This window comes from Maniola jurtina, chromosome 4 (assembly GCF_905333055.1).
Source record: "Maniola jurtina chromosome 4, ilManJurt1.1, whole genome shotgun sequence".
NCBI lineage: Eukaryota > Metazoa > Arthropoda > Insecta > Lepidoptera > Nymphalidae > Maniola > Maniola jurtina.
This window is the reverse complement of record NC_060032.1, coordinates 5,901,837-5,919,639: the sequence shown is the minus strand read 5'-3', so window position 1 is coordinate 5,919,639 and position 17,803 is coordinate 5,901,837. Positions and strand designations below refer to the sequence as shown.

The following is a 17,803-nucleotide window of genomic DNA, read 5'->3' as shown; positions in this document are numbered from 1 at the left end:
ACAGACAATCAAGAATGAAAACTCCAAACACAGGTATTAAGGGAAGACTGTCTCCTGTCACACAGTTTTTACTTCTGCGGGAGGCAGAGCCTCAATTACCTAGTTTGTTAATACGTTTTGATAAAATTAATTTAAACAATATTTATTTACTCGTATATTATCTGCAACTCAAATTATCGATGCCTCTACGATCGTTTCAAATAGATTTAAAAGAGCTTAAGCATTTTAAGGCGATCTGATGGCTTTTATAAAAACCTATTTGAGTACATAATGAAATATCTAAGTAAAATGGAGTTTGAATTTGGGAAATTAGCAAGAACTTTCAGGTTACGAATCTAAAGACAAAACTGACGGGAAATATCTCGTGAGTGGGCACTTTTCTCGTATTTGATGGCCGAAATATGATATGATTTCGCGTATTTGATGAGATGAGACGAATATCTGTGTAGACAAGGAAACTATGGGAGAATGTTGCACCTACGAAAAATACTTTCCTAGTGCGTCGTGACCCGGACCCTGTCCACACGGCAATCGGCATTAACACGTCGCACAAGTTATGCAGGATACGTAGTGTCACATACACTGAGTATGGAACCGTTCACATAGCTTAAACTGAATACGTTTTTATGCAGTACAAACAAATCGTACCCAAAATATGCCCTACTGGTCACTACCGGTAATATTTTCCTGTAAAAACGTGCGGTGCAAATGCCGTGTGAAGGGGTCTTAGCAGCGCTCGTACGGATTCGCAAGCCCACATCGGGTGTGTTCACATGACTTGCACGCTTCAAATAGCTAGAAAAACAATCACATGTAACGTCCAACATATTCCACCAAGGTCGCACTCCAATTGAGTTTATTAATTGTCTCTCATTGACTTTATAAAGCGCATTATTATAAATAGTGACATACTATTAATTATTCTCGTATTGTACCTACTGAAAGTTAAAAATAAAAGTGACATTGAAACTGAAAACGGTTATTATAGAAAAGTAGAATTAATTTTTAAAGACAAAGATGCATTGGAAGCATTCGGTTTTGCATCCAGCTGCGCATTGTCGGTTATTGAAATAGTTAAAGAAAAAGAAACTGCTGAGGTACCGCTGAGTTTCTTGCACGTTCTTTGTTCGTAACATTTTGTTTTTAGAACATGCAGAAATAAATTACCTACACAATTGTTGAGTCAATATTGGATAGAAACTGCGGGCGTTATTTTGCGGAAGTCCATAATCCATGGTCCATGCAAGTAACAACAACCGCCGAAACAGACAAATCTGTATGTACGTCCGCTCTCCCACTACTAAAGAAGCAGGAAAGGCAAGCAATACACATCACCAATACACAACAACATCAACATCTTCTAGAACACACTCAACATATGTTGAGTGTGTTCTATGACACCGAAGCATCTTCAAGAGATGTAGACTCCACAACAGTGCAATTGTGCATTTATTGAAGATTGGATGGTGTCGTGTGTTGTTTGCTTGCTATTTCTTGTTTTTCCTGCTTCTTTAGTAGTGGGAGGGCGGTGCACATCGTATCCTGCACGTTGTACCATACAGATTTGTCTCTTTTGGCGGATTATAGCAAATTAAGTTTGTGGTTCCTTGTATAAATTAAGTTAGACACAAACTATTTTTCACAACTTTTAATTAAGTCGAATTTTTTAAATGAGTTTAAGTTACATTGTCTATCCCTTCTTTTCTTGTTATTTTTTAATAACCCTGGAATAAGCTTGACTATAAGTGACAGCGTTACAAAAAACTAAAGCAGTTTGGTGTAACTAGGCCTCAAAAGTCGTTTGGACACTATAAGTATTATTTTATTGATGCTATCGATAAACATAAACATAGATTAGAAAGTCAATAACGTAGGTACTTATCGTTTGCAAATAGTTATTTAGATCAAGGTTACAGCTAAACACAATATGTTTTAAAGCTTGGACACATAGGTACAAAATGCAATGGACATTGCAGGGCATAACAATTTCAATTTCTTTATCAGTTGCAAGTTCCATACAATACGAGTGCATTCCTTAAATAACATTTAAATCAACATGATAAAAAGCAGGCAATGAATAACGAGGTTGGGTGTAGCAACCCGATCTTGAACGGTATGCAGTGAGTAGTAGGGAGACCAATTTTATTTGTATTATCACTATCGTTACAAAAAATATTGTGAGACGAGAAGAAAGAGCGCAATTAATATTTTTAAATAATTTTTTTTTTATCTTCTTCGACATATCTAATGGAGTCTATTAAAGTATTATGATAAACATTTTTAGGGGCATCACACCGAACACGCGCGTACGCGTAGGCATAAGGTATTTTGTGAAACATACAAGGAACATTTTCATCGTTTACAGTTAAAGCGATTGCGCGCAGAGTCTAGAGTTTTTGCGCGCGTTTTTTGCAAAACAGTTGCTTTATGATATTTACTCGTAAATCAGTGTGGTTACAACTCCAGCGCAACTCCCGTGTTGTATCCTAACGCAGGTCAAGAATCAAGATTCAAGAATCCGTCTCGTGCGAATGCGCTCGCACCAATAACTCTCAAAAAGAAAGACATTTTGCGAGTTGCATTTGACCAAATGCACTTTTTTTTTTCTCTAGGCAAATTTGGGCATTACGTTTTGGGGATAGACCTATGTAAAATTTTAGCTAATGACTTTGATTAGCTTTGACTCTGTGTCCTGATGAATCGAATTTTAGCTAGGGCAAGCCACATTGGTCACGTGACAGCCGCACATTGTATGTGTTCATGCCTTTATTACGTGCACGCCGCCAGTTAGAAAAAATGTCACTGTGAGTTTCTTCTCATACGTAAGGACTGAGGTAAGCAACTTTAATGGCCTCAATCAACCAACAAGAGCAACATTCAATGTTATGTGACCGATACATAAATATTGCATGACAGTTTTGCCCGATAGCACGATGTAAAGGAGTGGTAATGTGTTCGTCAGTCTGTTACACCTATTCATATAATTCCCGCTCTTCAGTCTTTTCTCGTGTGCAAATCGCAGAGCGAAAACCGATGTAGGTACGACGTGAAATAAGTGTGGATGGTTGACTTAATCATTTATCAGGAGAAGTAAGCCTAGGCCCTAGGGCCCTCCCCAGCAGATGACAAACCACAAACACTGACTAACCACAAACACAGATATTATGTTTTGTTTTGAAACGTGTCAATAAAATTTTACTGAGTTGGATTGGTTAATATTTAAATGAGAACGACACTTCGAGTATCTCTCGCATGGAAAGCGGTGGGGAGTGCGCTAGGGTCACTTAAACCCGCTATCTTAATTTGTTTCTCTGTAGCTTTCTAGAGATGTCACCCGTAGGCTGAGTTTGTAGCACTCAATCACTGTTAAATAAAACCAAAGATAGAATAAAAATAAATAGGGACGACCACATACTCCGACAAGATTTTATTTCTGTTTTATGCATTAAGAAATACCAGCTCTAATCTTCGTTGCAAGTTAAAAAAATTGAAATAGCCTAGTAACTTTGTTACACAGTAACATAATGGAAAATCTCTATTGTAACTCCGACGGTTTATGGTAATAGTCTGGGGCATGATAAAGCACGCACAATCCTTCGTAAATGCGATGGCGCCTTTGCCGCACCTCTTGTGCCATGCCTACGTTACATTAATTAAGTACCTACCTACTAACTTATTACTGCAACTCGCAATAGAAACAAAATACGCAATAATTTATTTCATCACTTTAGAATTTAGATCATTATTCTACAGAACATAGTAAAGTGGGCTAGCTGACGCGCCCCAGCCTCGCTCAAATGGAATTTCCGTAAATCCTAAAACACGACTTTTTCATTAAAGATCGATTTCATACTACATATTATATAACTTGAAAATCACGGATTTTCATACAAACTTTCTTCCCCTATTTAAGGCACTTCAGAGGAGGAATTTCCAAAAATCTTTAAAAATATTATAAATGCAAAGTCTGTCGGTCTGTCTGTCAGTAAACTTTTCACTGCCTGACCTGTGACCACTCAACAGTTCTTGCCAAAATATAATAATATATGGTACATACAGATGCATATTCATCCCGTAGACGGGACATAGGTTACTTGTTACCCTCGAAATGCATACAGTATTAATTGCTACCACGACAACACAGATTTGGAAATATATTAATTCCAAGCCGACATTGTCGCGTGCTACACCTAGTTATAGACAAACACCCGACAGACAGACAGACGGGCAAACAGACAGACACACAGACAAGCAACAAAGTGATCCTATAAGGGTTCCTTTTTTCCTTTGGAGATACGGAAAAATTAAAGAACTATAAAAGAATAGAAAGGAAAATAATTTAGGAATCGATTACAAACAGAACGACAAACGAGCACACAGTAGCTCAAATCAAAATATATGATTGACAGATACAAAGTATACATAACTATACAAACAAAGACGGCCGGCAAATGCAAACAACGAATATTTAATGAGCCTCCGCGGCTCAGCGCTGAACTGAATACAGATTAATTGTTTACGACAACAACTACTCGAAAGACAAAGAAAATCGATCTCATTAATACAATCTTATCGAATAAGAGATTTGCTCCTGATGTTTTGTATAGGTGTTTATTGAAAACAAAACTGAAAAGTCGGTTATTGTTCTTCCACAGTCAATGTTCCATTATAAAAAACTAGATGGATACCTACCTACTTTTATTTTTCGGGACAAAAAATAACAACCTATATCCTTACTCGGGATGCAAACTAACTCCGTACCAAACGTCAAAATCGGTTTAACGGATGGGCCGTGAAAACGTAGCAGACAGACAGACACATACATTACCGTAAACCAAAATCTGAAATTACAGTAATGAAGTTGTTATTACCGGTGAGTTCTGTATGGTATAATCAAGTGGCCATTCAAAAGAAAATCTGAAGATTTACTTTCAAGTAAGAAAGACCAAAAAACTTTTTTGTTATCAATTTCATTTATATCTTTTCATTCTAAAATAAATGATAATCGATTTACTAAACGTGACTAAATAGCGGATTTGTGAACAGATTTTGATGGAGCCTTTGATAACCTTAAGATTACCACTACATAATATGACAGTACGTACCTAATCATCTAATTGAGATATCGACTCACTACTAATAATACTATGAATGCGAGTGTGTTTGTTTGTTGGATTGTCTTTCAAACACACCGCGACGAAGCAACAGATCGACGCGAATTTTTGGATGAATATAGTTTAAGACCCGAAGAGTGACATTAGCTACTTTTTATCCCCCAAAATCAAAGAATTCTCACGGGGTCTCTAAAAAACTAAATCCACGCGGACGAAGTGACGGGCATAATCTAGTATCACATAAGGTAGACAGCATGGAATCGCACGAAATTAAGGATTCAAGCATTTATAAACCTTTCACGCAGACGGAAGTGGTGGCAGTACCGTATATTACGATGCTTATGGACCTATGACGCATAAAGAAAACTTGAGTATATAGTACGTGACTACAGCTTAGTTAGTAATATAATCCATACTAATAATATAAATGCGAAAATGTGTTCGTCTCTCCTGCTAGATTTTGACGTACCATCAGTTTAACCGATTTTAACGAGTCACACAGATAACTAGCTTGCTTCCCTAGGACGGATATAGGCTATTCTTTGACCCGGAAAATAAAATCCCTTGAGATTTTTAAAACGCCTAAATCCACGTGGACAAAGTCGTGCGCATCTATTTGGTAGAGTGATTCGCTAACTCCACAATGTCTAATTCTGAATGATAGCCACCGAGCCATTTGACATTGGTCGGTCCTGCTGCTGTAATGAGTGATAAAACAAGTGTAAGTTAAAAATTTATAACACCCCCGACAAGTGAAGGTTACAGTAACTAGAAAAGAGCTGATAACTTTCAAATAAAACAATCTTGAATCTTGAATCTTGAATCTTGAAACGGCTGAACCGATTTTCTTGGATTATAGCTAAGAACACTCTCGATCAAGCTACCTTTCAAACAAAAAAAAAACTAAATTAAAATCGTTTCATTAGTTTAGGAGCTACGATGCCACAGACAGATACACAGATAAACACGTCAAACTTATAACACCCTTCTTTTTGGGTCGAGGGTTAAAAATAAAATAGTTTTTCGTAGAAAACCTTCAATGGATTAAAAATAAATTTCAATGAGCTCGGTGGCTATCATTCAGTGCTAGTGCAGTAGTACTGTAGTGTGAGTTGCGAATCAATAGGCTGGGCTGGTATGATATAAAAAAAGAAAAGTGAATTGTTATTATATTCATATGAATAATAAAAACAATGCCGTTCATAACTCGTTTTAATTTACACATTTTACGTTTTCACAAGTAACCGTTTATTCCTCATTTCCATAATGAGAATTAAAGACTAATGTTGATAACAAATGAAATATTATAATACTATTAGGAACAACGTGTGGCTCCGTTATAATAAATTAAGCAAGTGTTAAAGAAACACGCGCAACAAATAAAACGGTCCAAAAGACGAAATATAGTAAGTAAGCACATATGTTACACCTAATGTATTGGAAATACCCAAGAAGACTCAGAGGACAGTGTTCTATTTGAATTCGCCAATCAAGTATTTATCATGACAAATCATTTTTCTGAATAAGATTCAATTGACTCGTAACTAAAGTATTTTCTTGGCTTGTTGAACTATCCTTCGTCGGATAAATCATAGAATTGTATTTAAATTATATATAGAAAGTAGTTAAGGTAGGTAAGTACATTAAGTTAAAGATCCTGTGATTTTTAGGTCATCATCATCAGCTCAACCCATAACGCTACTGAGCACGGCCACGGGTATCTTGGCCAAGTGCGGATTGGCAGACTACATACACCTTGGAGAACATTATGGAGAACTCTGAGGCGTGCAGGTTTCCCCACAATGTTTTACTTAACCGTTAAACCAAGTGATATTTAATTTCTTGATATGCACATAACTTTGAAAAGTTTGATTTCGTGCACAGAATCGAACCTTTGGCGCCCGAATAGGAAGCCGACGTCTTTATCACTAGATTATCACCCATGTTTTTTTTCTGATTCATTAAAGAGAAGCCAGAGCCGACTCTTGCTCAAGCACACATAATTACAACATATCAATTCATTGTCGATCATTATTACTGAGACAATACAATACTCGTATGTTTTCTTATATGGCTTATAGGAGTGGCAAACCAGCACAATGGCATTTTGCCAATATTATTAAAATAATAATGTTCATTTAAGATGTAATAAACAAGTGAATACTTAATTAATAAAAACATGGTTGCTCTGCCAAAAAACAACTAAAAAGTTAAAAAAAATTACTTTTGAATATGGCGCCATTCAGTATCCATATTGAAACTTGAAAGTTAAAAAAATTATAGCAAGTGTCACTAGGGAGGATGAAAGGATTCTAACAATACCCCATACATCCAAATCTATTCAGACATTTAGAAGATTTAGTGGAATAATAAAACTCACATACATACATACATACATAAATAACCACTGAAAATATTACACTCTTTTTTTTAAACAGCCGTTTAATTAAACTAATAATAATTATGATAAAAACAATGACATTTCAAAGCACTGCCCTGAATTCCTCTTGATCATTTAATGAATTGCCAATTTCAAATGTTAATAACGTTGGTTAAGCCAAACACAAATACGCATAAAATTCTTTGGGAATATTCCCAATTTCGCAACTGCTTCAAATAAATCTCCCCAAACACTCCCTGCAATCGCATTGCTCTATTTCGTGTTACGAATGGGGGAAAAATTCGAACAGCCCCTTATGAAAATTTGTAAATACAGTTCTGCTCTCATGTTGGAATAACTTTAAAACGTGTTAGTTTTACGTGCAATATACAGTCCATATTGCATATTTAAAGAATGACACGTTTTAAAGTTAAATAATAAGAAAAAAAAAAAACGAAAAGTTTTTTATTTTGACACAAAAATCTAAAAAGCAATTAAAATTTTACCTAGACCTAGACGTATTAAGTAATATAAAAAAACTTTTGTTGACCAAGCAAACTATGACCAAGCAAACTTTAGTTTTTATTTTTCTAAATGAAAAAGAATACCAGGACAGAGCGACAGCCTAATGATAAACTAATTGCCATTTGCCGTTTTGAGATATTGCCAGTTGGCACTGCGAAACGTCGCCCATTCGCTGTCAGTTTCAAAGCCTGATGTTAACTCAAATCTCAAATGTTGTTAATTAATCTATAGTAGATCGTAAACAGAGGAGTGGATTTATGCGTAAAAAGCTTTGTGTGCATGTTTTTTGCATAACAATAAGATAGGTACTGTAATAAATAGTAGCAAACTGTGACCCAACAACAATAACCACGTTCTCGAAAAGCCAAATTCTGTAACACATTCAAAGGATCATTCTTGATAAAGAAACGAATAAAATACGAAAGACCATCTCTCATGTAAAAATTCAATGACTTATGCATATTATAATATTGTTCAACACTGTTTTACAACATTAACAATTAAGATGCATAGATGAATTTCTAGCCGATAATATCTAGATTCTTATGCCTCTCATGTACTTACGCAGAGGCCAACTGGAGGCTGAACATGGTATTGCATTGAATATAACACCTACATTAAAACTTTGTCATTAGATTAGTAATAAACATATTTTTAACCACAACACAACAGACACCGTATAATATATTAGTTTGTCTGTTATCATTTTCTTTAAAAACCACTAAACTGAGTTAACAACAAGCTTAATTCGCTATAATCCGCCAAAACAGACACATCTATATGGTGCAATGTGCAGTAAGTATGCGATATGCATGCATCTTGGTTTTCCTGCTTTTTAGCAGTGGGAGGGCGGACGGTGCATATCGCTAACTGGACATTGTACCATGCAGATTTGAGTGTTTAGGCGGATAATTATTAAGCTTGTAGTTCCATGCATATCACAGACATCCACTAAGTATCGCCTGTTTCTATCCAACGTTTATAACATAGGTACATTACATGGGCAGACAGTATTGTTGACTTGTTTTGATTCGAGGATTAGTTAAAAAATATATATAACGTATATTCTTATATATAAAAAATATATAACAATATACATCAAGTTATCTCTGAATGAACTTTGAGTTTTGACATGACATAAAAATAATTATTTTTAACCAGTTCATTATCACTTTGCTGACTACTTCCGCAATATTATTATCACAGAATAAATTGTTATAATTGAGGTTTAATTGAGCAATTATACTTCAAGACCAAACCCTGGCAAAGTACCGAGGAAAGTTCACTGCAAGTATGTAAATACCTACTCCCTTACACATTTTAAATACATGAAAATATTTCAGAAACTAAACGTACGTACTTTATATTTAAGATAAATATTACTTTTTAAAATTGAAATAAAATTTTATTACTTCAAAAATTGACTATTTAGGGCCGATTTTTTAATCGTCAAATAACTTTTATCTAAGGAATAAATTTGACGTTATGACAGATTTCCTGTAGAAAAAATGTCAAACCTGAAATTTATTCCTCAGATAAAAGTTAGTTGACGATTGAAAAATCAGCCCTAAGTTCTCAATACGGCCCGTTTTTAGTAAATTCCACTTTTTCTTTCTTTTTGCCACTATTATCATTATTGTTACAACTTTCTGGTATAATAATAAATATAAATAAATACTTAAATATATAGATATATTTTTGATACCATTTTCATCCTTCACAAGAGATAATTCCTTGAAGTTTTTAAGTTTCTCCAATGCCGACTATGTGGCGATCCAATGCTTGTTTTTCCTATTAAACACAATTAATATCGCCTTTGACCCCATTTTTTCCCGCCATTAGCACAAATGGTCATCGTACTTGGTTTAACATTGCTTAGCCGGATATGTAGGGCTGTCCACAAAGTTGTTAATTAATATTTTTTTCATCTTAAACATGCAGGATGTTGCAATAGAATTTTAATTAAAATAAATATACAAGGCAAGGTACGAGTGATTTTCTCAAACATACGAGTTGGTTTGTATCCTATAAAAATATTTACAAGTAGGTACTACTAGTTTACCCGCCTCGAATTTGCACAGGTGGGCTAACCTATTCCATAGACAAAATTAAGTTATTACAGTTTTCAATATCTAGCTAGATATTATAAATCTTCCTCGTGAATGTTCTGAATGATAAATAAATGATCATTATATTAATGAAATACGTATTAAATTGCACTGGAAAGCTTAGATACCAATTAATTCTTTAAAAAAAATAGAACCTGTTAAGTACTATTAGAGGAGTAAATGTATGTATTACGTTGTGTTAAGTATTAAGTGACATACTTGTGTATGTATTAAAGACTACTTTTAAGCACTAAGATATTCTCAGCTAAGACTGATCGCAATTGATTTTCTGTTACCAGTTGCGGAGTCGTTGATCTCCGAAACTATTCATCAGTTCTTCTCTAAATTTACATGAAACTTACTTGAAAATTATGCTAAAATTATAAAAAATAAAGATATGTCAAAGCCGATTCAGATATGACGAAGTTATGGACTAACATCGACAAAAATTTTCATTCCCTAACCTGAAAAACCCTTGTTTTTCAGAAAAGAAATTAAATGTTAACCCGGGCTGTTATCTGAAAATGCGCCAAGTTGTATTCAAATCCAGTCGGTAGTTTTAGCGTGATGTGTGCACAAACAAACAGATAAACAGACTAATATTTCTAAATCATCCAAATTATCTATTCGTTATTCTTTAAACCCCCCGCTATTATTTAATTGAATTATATCCAATGTACAGACTCTCTAAGATTTACTACATGACTAGCTGATGCCCGCAACTTCCGCATGGATTCGGGTTTTTAAAATTCTGAGGCAACTCATTGATTTTTCGGGATAAAAAGAAGCTAAATTTTTCAAAATCCTTTACGAACTCTGATTTTCCGCGATATAAAGCCTTCATCACTTTCCAGGTTTTTAACTATAACCATACGAAATATCACGCCGATCCATTGCTTCGTTGCAGCGTGATTGAAGGACAAACCAATAAATAAATGGGTACTGATAAGTAGATAAATTCATTACTATAATTATTTTATCTCTCATAAAACTTTTAACTAACTGAACTCGGTTTACAATTTTTTGATTACGGTATTGTACCTATATAATTACAGCTTATTCTATACCTACACAGGTGGGCTGTTGCAAGGTGTTACAGTGTTAGCCCTGCAATAACATAATTCTCATATTACGTCTATTGCTAGAAAAATGTAGGTCGTGTCCGATTTCAAAGCGCAGCGGAACTTGCACAACTTTATTCGCCTCGCAAGCTGTCTACACAACATTGTGATAACTGACTGAAAATTGCGATTTTTTTTTTCTTATTTTTAGGATCCCGTAGTTAAATCAAGAAAATTTTTACAATAATCACACTAATATTATAAAGGGGAAAGTTTGTGTGTATGCGTGCATGTATGTTTGTTACTCCTTCACGCAAAAACTACTGAACGGATTAGGCTGAAATTTAGAATAGAGATAGATTATACCCTGGATTAGCACATACGCTACTTTTTATCCCGGAAAATTAAAGAGTTCCCACGGGATATTTAAAAACCTACATCCACGCGAATCAGTGCTATTCGAATCGGTAATACTTTGTCCCTACAAACCAGAGATAATATTACCAATTTATGCTGTAGAATAGAAAGACGAACTTAACCTCACATGAAAAGTGAAGTTCATTCTACCATGGGATAAAGTGCCAAGTAACCTCCTCGTTTAAGAGAGCTCGCGTAATTTTCTAGACTATTAAAAGAAAATATTAGTAGTCAATCAAATAAGTAAGTAGTTATTCTTTATTAAAGTACCTAGGGTCATATTCATACACATAGATTTCTAAGTAGTCATAAGATTTAAAGTTAACTTCAAGCCGCCCATCACTATTGCAAACTTTCAGTGACACAGAGTCTATCGTCATACTGATCACAATTTATTTATTACAAGTGCGTTTTATCGACAAGATAATAAATATTCAATCATATTCCAATAGAATCGAATCAATTTATCACTATTATGCAAACTACATATTAGGCGCCTATATGTTTCCCAAATTTTGATAACAATCTTTTTCAAGAATTAGTTTATTTTATTTTTATTCACTGAATTAACGTTACAGTAATTAAGGAAGGCGATTATGAAATAATAAAACTCCAACAACACTGCAGAACTAAATTAACATTCCTTTAGCTATAAAAGCATCTCATGAAACAATTTTTTACTTAATCTACTCGTCACTCGTTATTTCAAATAAATGCACTTAAAGTCTAAAGACCATAAGTTTTTATGGTCTTTAGACCTCGGGAAAGTAAAGATAAAGTTCTACTTAAGCTAAACTTTTTTAATACAACACAAGGTAGGTAGTAAATGTATCGTCACTTATTAATTTAAATTAGAAGATAGGTTATATTACTTAATTAAGAACATGTTATTGGTAGGGTTCATAAATCAGTACCGAACACCTAACCGTGCCAAGCAAGAATACGAGAAGGTTATACTTGACCCGTCTGTAGTTTGTACGAGTATTTAAACGACCTGCCTGTACCACATAAATACACAACTACGAGTATGCCACTAGTGAAGTATGCACTGCTATAACATTCATTGGAAGGCCCTAAGGGCCTAAAGCGGCCTCATGAAAAACGACGTTGTATCAACTGAAAACTGCAAGGTGCATAAAAACGTATTAAGGTATCTAGGTGCATAATATATCCTAGTCTACGATCTTAAATACAGTGAGTCTCTATAAAGTGGAAATATATAAAATTGGTAAAACTAGACCCAATTGTATCTAAGGAAAACTAGTAAAAAAATCTATACTTACAGTATATTTTATTGTTTTTACAGACCTTAACTTTTTTACAAGCAACTGTGGAGTGACCCCTTTGGAGAAGGTTGTACTTACCTAATTTTAAAATTAAATGATCTATCAGGTTAAAACAAAAGCAATAAATATGGTTGTGAATTAACAGGCACTGATGTTGAAATACAATTTACGACAGAAAATAATCACCTAAAATACTTTTCGAGAAAATCGGATTTTTTCAGTTTTTCTCTACAATTCTTCTAAAAGTTTCTCAAAATAACGCCCATTTTATTAGATATTACCCTTAATTTTTACTAGATACTAATTATAAAAAAAAAAAAAAACATTTTTACATCATAGCTTATTTTTAAGAGATGGTACTTTTTGGGTTTTCATCGCTATTAAAAAATTCAGATCTAAAAAAACTGAGTTTTTTTTCTTTTCCGATGGTAAAAATAAGTTTGTGCACTTTATGAACCCATTTTGTGTTATTTTACGCGGTTTCCTGCAATAGGTAAACAAGCTCTACCATAAATTAATAAATTACGACAAATTATTATTCAATTATTTATCAAATAGATACCTTAGGTGTAACGTTGATTTAATGATTCAACATGTTAATAGAATTTGCATGTTTGTAATTGCTGACTGCAGATATAAGATGGGAGAGCAAAAAATGTAAACGAGCAATAAGTAATTTTGAATTTAAAAGGAAACATTTTTACAAAAGAAAAAAGCTTCGACTGATACCATTTAATTGAAATGTACGCATGTTGCCTTCTTTTAGTAACAAGCTATGAAAACTTAATCTTTGTTTTGATGTGTTCTGACTAGAAATCCTCCACAAGTCCTACACATTATTTTGAGCACACAATACACATGGTATCAACAACAGACCAAGGTAGAGGACATACACCTAGAGATACCTACATTGCTACTTAAATACAATGGGATACATCCGCCTACATTAAAATGTGTATTGTCGAGTACCAAGCCTTTTTTATCGGCCCTAGAATGGAAGCGAACACAAATGGGACCGCCCACGGCTCCTCTCACAAATCATGCGCTTTTCGCGTCCCCGCTACATCTCTCGAATGATATATTGTATTTACTACCCCTGTTCCCTAGGGATGGATTCTTAAACATATATCGATAGTACATAGCGATGTGACTTAATATTCCCAAAGCTTCGGAAGGATCTGGAAGCCTGCCGCATTATTATCCCTACAGTTAGTGATCACAATAGTAGGGACCCTATTAAAATGGGATTAATGAAAGGGGTCACGAACATTCAGGGGAAATGACGCAGAAAGAAGAGTATTTCTTTCTGAACAAAAAAACTACAATAAAAATCCCTCAAATCATAGTGATATAAAACATATGAGCGGAAAATGAGAAAAATGCCACCATGCGAAATAATCGCTTTTGAAACTTAAATATTGATATAAGTATGTCTATGTCTAATATATAGGAACTCAAATATTGACTATACTTATCTATTATATTTTGTTAATCCATATCGGCATCTCTAAAAAGAAAAGGTAGGTATCGATATTTTTACCCAAGCCTGCCGTTACCTGAACATATGGAACGTAGTAATGAAAAGCTCTTTTTCTTATGATATTTTACCATCCTGATATTTTACGGGCATCTTCGCTTTTTTTCACACGATTTACCCGCGACTTTATTCGTGTGAAATAACTTTTGAGTACTCGGGTGTAGTATGTAGCTATATAATTATATCAGTGAACAATTTGTTGATCAGTGAACAAATTTTTGGATGAGGAAAGCTGAGGACCGGGTGTGGTGGCGCTCCATAGGGAAGGTCTATATCCAACAGTGGACATCCACAGGCTGATGATAATGATGATGAACAATTTTTTGAAATTGGATGAGTATTTCCCATTATTTCCGAAAATTTCTACTATATATGAAATCGCAGTAAAAAATAAAATATTATTTATGGTACACCAAGACATAGAGATGTATATTAACAAAATAGATTTTTGAACAATAGGCTAAACGCTAACTTGTATCTGAAATTAAAAAAGGAGTTTAAACTTTAAGTTATAACGAATTAGTTTTCCAAAAAAACATGTTTAAGATTTCAAGGAGTTTTTATTTTTAGTTGCACAAAAAAAATTACATTATAACATCACGGTTATAAAAATTAGAATGTGGAAAACAACAATTTTTGGCAGTGGCACCGCGACCGCACCGACGAATTAAATTTTAAGTGCGAAGTTAAGTTTATTACACAACAATTTATTAAAGTATCAAAGAAACATTATTTTCGCTTTATTTTTTTGGCTATTAAAATAACCAAAACTTTAGCCCGACTTTCTTATAATGAAAATCACTCACGATAGTTTAAACGTTAAAATACAGAATATATTTTAAAAATAATAAAATCACCGAATATTAAATGCTTTAAAGGTAGGGGTGTGCGATTGGGCTGTTATATTGATGAGATAAATATACCTATTTAAAGTAAACCCATCTTTTATTTTTCAATATAACCCAATACACATGAAACCTAAATCGGTAAGTAATTATTTATTATTTAAATTTATATTATTCACATCAAATTCTTGTTAGAAAAATCATTTTGGTAGGTAGATGCCTCTTGCGAATATTATTATGAATGAACATGCGTGTGGTCTTTCGAACGGTGACCTTAGGTACATTGCCGTAATAAGATGTAGGTACCTACCAATTCAATGTAACGTGGTACCGTACTTAAATTACACTTGTTAGTTGTAATATGAACATTGTTTCATTTATATTGTATGTAAATATGCACTCAATCAATTATAAACAATACGTTAAGTTTATTAAGAACTTGGAAAAGCTTACGTAAAAGGGTTTGGAGTTTAAAGTATACAATATTATTATAATGATGATAGATGTTATTCGTTACCTACGCGCGTAGACTTTCGTAGCAAACTTAATTTTATCATAAAACGGACATATTCATCTCCAATATTAATAAAATGTTATGATGATAAAAACGTTACATACAAGTATGACGGTAGTTTAAACTTTCTTATTACGAACACAAGTCACAAAAAAGCCGATGTAGGCCACTAGAAAATCCGGGGAAATTATTTGAAAAATAGAACACAAGTGCGAAAACTATTGACATCACAAATCGCGGTTTAGGTTCTTACGGGTTGCGAACGCGCAACGACCTCCTTTCCCTGTTGCACTGGCGCAATGGACAAACAAAATAACTAGAAGATGTGAGATGTCGAGCTCACGAATTCGTAGCGTAAACTGCGCGTGCGACTTTCACTGTGGTCGTGGTCGTATCGGGCGTGCGAGCCTCGCGCCGGTTTGAGTACAACTGGCCGATGGTAAGGCGCTGGCAGGCAGGCCGCAGGCATCGCTGGTGGAGCCACCGCTCCGAGATAACGCCATCACCTGATAGCATCGCTGAAACCAACCCCCCTGCGTCATACCTTCAACAGCATGCCATTTGCGTAATTAGAACGTTCAGATCACTCTTATTTCTTGTTTTTCTTCATAACGGAAATCAATGTTTACCGTACTCAGCTAAGGTGTCATTAATATTATAAATAATGTTAGACTGGTGTAGTAAATTCTACACGATTAATATGCGGTAGGAAATATAAACAACCTTTGATTAGATAAATAATTTTGCTTCCATGCCACGCAAATTTGTTCGTCTTCGCGGAATTGGTAATTAAAAATTTCATCAAACAGAATTTCCATCACTCTTTGTTTAAACGTAATGTAGATGTCATTAATTGGTATTGCCGACACACTGCGAGCTTCCCACTAGCATATTTTATTTTATTCTGATTACTCATCCACCTACAGCTCGAACAAAATATCGATGAGGACAAATGCGTTACAATTAACGATATCGAGTCGTAAATCTTTTAAAACAAACAACCGTATATAATATTCAGAGTTTATCGATTACAAACAAACAAACCTTTCCTTTTTATATTACTACTTAGTATAGATAAGAAGTAGATTATTATTATTTATCAATACCTCCCAAACATTTCAAAACGAAATCTGTGATACGGAATCTGGAGCAGATATTATCTATGAATAGGTGTAGAAGACATTAAACTTATAACGAATCGACTAAGAAGCGATAAAGTCGTACATAATGGCCGCGACACCTCCAGATGAAATGCGGTTATCATTACATGTTTACTGACGAAAGTAGATCAAGTGTGCGTACCTAAATGACTAAAAACTAAAAATGTGACAAACATTCTTTAACAGAGGACTCTTCGTCACTCGCTCCGTACAAACGTAGTTTTGTTCTCATGTGAATGTTAATTAAGAGGGGTCTCTCCGTCACTCGCTCCATACAAACGTAGTTCCAATTTCATTTGAATATTAAGCAACCAAAGTCCATGAAATTTTTCAGACATATTCTAGAAACTAATACCTATGCCTGTGGTTTTCCAGATTTCTGTTAAAATATTCGGTTTCAAAGTTACGCGGTCTTAAAAATTCACATACAAATCCTTGAGCCCCTGTGTTTTTAAAACTACATATTTTTAGAAAAATCTAAAACACCACAGGCACGAAGTTCGATTCTAATTTCGATACTAGATGATGCCCGCGACTAAAACCCTAGCTATCTATCTATGTACCAAATAGATATGCCCGCACTTTTTCGGTGTGGATTCAGGTTTTTTTGGAGGAACTCGTTAATTTTTCGGGACAAAAAGTAACCTATGTTCTTCCCGGGATGTAATCTCTGACCCGTTAAAATCGGTAAAATGAAAACACCTTAATTTCACTGGAAGTTTAAAAAGACCTTGAAATTAAAGTAAAGTGAAATCAAGTGTTCATTACTACGTACAAAATTGTTCATTTAACGCTTGCAGATTGATCTTGCCCAAAAGATGTATAAGAGGCTGTAATTAGCGTTCCATTCACTCTC

General features: G+C 34.4%; 1 protein-coding gene across 30 annotated transcripts in view; it reads right to left on the bottom strand.

Annotated features, from left to right (window-relative positions):
* LOC123864537 (TLD domain-containing protein 2) overlaps positions 1–17,803 on the bottom strand; it is a 146,228-nt gene that overhangs the window by 91,078 nt on the left and 37,347 nt on the right. For 6 of the 30 annotated variants that reach the window (XM_045905047.1, XM_045905048.1, XM_045905050.1 and 3 more), the window contains exon 1: positions 16,041–16,228. The exons of 8 other annotated variants lie outside the window; for them this stretch is intronic. The gene's annotated coding sequence lies outside the window, so the exon portion shown is untranslated. Of the gene's footprint in view, positions 1–15,891; positions 16,231–17,803 lie in introns of those variants that run through there. 16 more of the 30 variants (XM_045905034.1, XM_045905049.1, XM_045905044.1 and 13 more) reach the window with 9 other exon arrangements.